Consider the following 4,062-nt stretch of genomic DNA (forward strand, 5'->3'; position numbering starts at 1 on the left):
TAGAGAGAGAGAGAGAGAGAGAGAGAGAGAGAGAGAGAGAGAGTGCGCACGTGTCCGTGTATGTGTGTGTGTTCATGAGCGTGTATTGCCTATACGAAATGGAATCAGACCCAAACCGGTGCCGAAGCGAAACCAACCACAAAAGAAAACGTTGCTGTAATCTGGGGGAATTATTTTACACCGACATAAGCACAGTTTGGACATTATATCTTAATCTAGACCTTTTACGCAGCGGCCTGATCCAAAGAAGCACATAATGCAAACTCGGACTGATACTAGAGATAAAGTGCATTAAAGGCTGCTCGGGGATCGAACTCACGCCCTTTCGCGAGTGCATCACAGACGCTTAACATTTTACTACAGACGACAGTCACACGCACTTCGTAGAGAACAGTTAAAAAACATCAACCGCTCTACTCAACGACCTTCGCCTGTGCATTACCTCACTGTATCTCTACGACAGTAAATGACACCCATGGGCTTACACCTCGGCAAATCTTTTCATAGCCGACTCGTCTCTTTTCGTTGGCATTTCCCATAATATCATTTTCATATCTTAAATCCAAGCCTTATCTAATGCCGAATGTAGACATTTATAGAAACCCTCATCACTCCCCGAACAAATACACCTAAAAAAAACGCATCTTAAAATCTAAGTCTAATGCTAAACCAAGACATGTATAATATGACCACTCCCTCCCCCTCCCCCCTCCTTTTCCACTGCTTGGCTGGTGTTGGAGTTCAGAGAGCAGGTGGTTGGATGATGCCACAAGGCTACTGGAAAGTCCTATATATATATACTTCTTTCTCTTCCTGTGTATTTACCAATCCCTTTTTTTTCTAGCATGAATCTCTTTACGGACGTAGCAGACTAAACAAATCAGAAAGACGGAATTGCGAGTTTCACATTATGATGCCTGTTGTAGTTTGTCATTTTAGCTTTTACTCTTACAAGTTGGCACGTCTACTGGCTGGATGCTGCATTCTTGTGTGTGTGTGTGGGGGGGTGTTCTTGTAGTCCTCGTCAATCAATACGTACACACTTGCCTCTACTAAACCTAGGAGGCCCATATCCTCGTCTTCAAGATTTTCATTCTTTTATTAAAGTTAAGTGTTTTTAATACATGCTTGTAGTTTGAAATCTATCTTTACATGCTGAAAATGATACAGTTTACATATTATATTTTAAACTAAACTTGATGCAGTAAATCATTGCATAGACTTACAACTTGTGAGAGTTGAGATAAAGAAAATCAAATTGCAAAATCGATATGAATAAAACCACGCTGTGTTTCTCGGTCCCTCGGAACACAATGTTCCTTCAGGCGTTCTTGAAAGACCAGAATGCGAGTCCTCAGAGAGTTAATGATAAATGATTGCTACTCTGACAATGTGCTTCTCTTGACTCAGTACACACAGTGCCGCGCCCCGCTCTAGCTGGAGTTCTTTGATAGTGTTGTGGCACAGACTTCGCCTAGCTCAGCGTGGGTAATGCCGCAGCCAGTCAAGCAGAATGACCGTCCAACCAAGACATCATGTGTTTACGCACCGCAAAAATGTTCCCATAGCGCCCTACCACGTAAACCAACACCTTTAGTTTTGTGAACGCTTCCGTTTACATTACACGGAAAGTGCAACCTTCAACAAACGCAAAGTGTTGTTTAACACAGGCCACAACATTCGGTGGAAACAGGATTTTTATTTTGGCGAAGAGCCTGTTAATTTAATTGACTTGTCTGTTCCGCCCTTAGATCTATTTCTCCTTCCGTACTTTAGTGTAAGACTTTACAATAATTCTTCAGGGTAATTAATTTGGTTTAGGCTTCAACAACTACTGTTCTGTCTCTACAAACTTGGGCGACCGACTATCCTAAACCATAAACCAAACACAAAATGACAAAGGCCTTAGGTCTCAACCGATATTCTTATGTAGGCCTACTCTAACGCCAGAACCGGAGATAGCCAACACTTCTTAAAACGCAGCTTTACATTAAAGTGCAGCTTTGTATCATTTCAGCCCCCCCCCCCCAACCTTCCACCACAACCCCCCAGGGGCAGACAGAGCTTTGTTGTAAACTGTAGACCCATGGGGCGCACCTTTCCATCATTCACAAATTCCTCTGTCACCGACAAGAAGGTCCCATATATTAGATTCTATTTGTAAACACATACACAAGACAACGCAACGCATCAACTATTTTCGCCATCACACAAGATATTGCATATACAATCCAGAGGTGTCGGCATTCCGCGCTGCTGGAGACCCGCGAGACATACCCAATTCAAAACCAAATCAAAAATCCCCACACCGGAGAAAGCCAGAAACCAGGATTACCTTGACACAAGCCGACAAAGAAAACAACTGGGCTATCCTTACAATATGATAATATGCCTACCTAGATTAAGCTCGTTTATCTAAATCCAAAGCAAGAGCAGGAAAGAAATCCTCTTTAAGAATTTGATCTACACGAATAATAGGTCTATGCCAAATAATAATGATGATGATGACGATGAAGATGACGATGGTGTTGATGATGGTGGTGGTGGTGGTGCTGCTGCTGCTGCTGCTGCTGATGATGATGATAGATCTCATAATAATAGTAGCCTAATAATACATCTGATAATAAAATCTCCGAAGTCGGAAGCATCAAATTTAGGGCTTAAATGCTCTCACAGTTGAAGAAAACATCCATCCGATCATTCGATAAGACACATTAAGGTGAACAAAAGGAGAAACTGTTGAAACAAATTATAGGCCTAGCCTTGATCTTATAGCTCTCTCACTGTTGAAGAATACATCCATCCGATCACTCGATTAGACTAGACACATTAAGGTGCACCAAAGGAGAACAACTGTCCCACCTGATGCCTGCCTGTCCTCAGCACAAAGGCATCAACACACACCAGAGACGCGACACACCACAGTAGAACAGCTCGAAGGCTGTAACTCCAAAGATGATGGAAAAGCAAAACTCCTTCACTGCTGGGTTATACCAACACAAATACAACACGCGAAAAGTAGTAGCCTAGCCTACCACACACACGACACGACGATGATCCTCGAACATCGCCTGTTTTGAATATTATTATTATGACAAGCTTGGTTATACTCCAACAACCTCCTTCTTAACGAGGATGATCATACAGAAAAAGCAACCACCACCTCGTCGTTGGCTTTCCAGGTCTTCGGTTTTTCCTTCTTTTCTTTCTCTCGGTTCTTGTCCACACTTTCGCTCTTCCTCCCTCTCTCGCTTCTCTCTCTCTCTCTTTCACGAAAGTACACACGACGAGCACACCTTTCCGTCGTCCCCCTGTCGTTCGACGACTCGTTTCATTTTATTCAGTCACAATGCGAATCAAAAATAGATCCCTTATCGGTCGCCTCGAGCCGGGCGGAGCGACGCGAGGCCACGACAGGCGGTGGCAGGCCAGGCCAGGCCGGGAGCGAAAGGTGGGCCAGATCCGAGACAAATATCCGGATATATGAAATATTTGATTTTTAAGAGTCGGATCGCTGTTTTCTTTTCATTTAGACATAGTAATTCGGATTACAAACTCGTCCTTTGTCTTTCGAAATCTAAATAAACTATATTATGGCTTTGTACCAGAGATCTTCCCAGAACAGTCCCGACGGTTTGATAAGATCAATAATGAAAGAGCTACAAAACAGTTCTGAAACATTTTATAACAATTCTAGCTCTACTCTCCCTTCTGCTCTACTTTGGTATCTGTGTAGTTTAAATGCAGCGTTACCGGCGATCCCGACATGGAGATGTTGGACAGTAGACTGCGTAATGGTGTAAGGAACATGATTGTACCTGGTATGTAGATTCTTTTCACTTGACGGCTTTCTCTTAATTGAACGATGATTCAGTTGGAACAGGCTGTACACGAAATCCGGTTCACACCAAAGTGGGTACTCGCCCAGCTCTGTTAACCAGCGGAGGGAGCGAGATGGTCCTCCTTGTACTAACAGTCACAGGCCGCCGTCCCCACACAACTACGCACGGACGTACACACGTGGGGACATACTCAGACACACACACACACACACACACAGAA

At 43.5% G+C, this 4,062-nt stretch overlaps 1 protein-coding gene across 1 annotated transcript in view; it reads right to left on the reverse strand.

Annotated features, from left to right (window-relative positions):
• The window catches only part of LOC101850208, a gene marked incomplete in the record, with an annotated part of 84,734 nt that extends 80,713 nt beyond the window's left edge, over positions 1–4,021 (reverse strand). The window contains 1 exon segment of the mRNA XM_035972629.1: positions 2,863–4,021.
• Between the last annotated feature and the right edge of the window lie 41 nt (positions 4,022–4,062).

The sequence above is a fragment of the Aplysia californica genome, unplaced genomic scaffold (genome assembly GCF_000002075.1).
Source record: "Aplysia californica isolate F4 #8 unplaced genomic scaffold, AplCal3.0 scaffold00768, whole genome shotgun sequence".
Classification (NCBI taxonomy): domain Eukaryota; kingdom Metazoa; phylum Mollusca; class Gastropoda; order Aplysiida; family Aplysiidae; genus Aplysia; species Aplysia californica.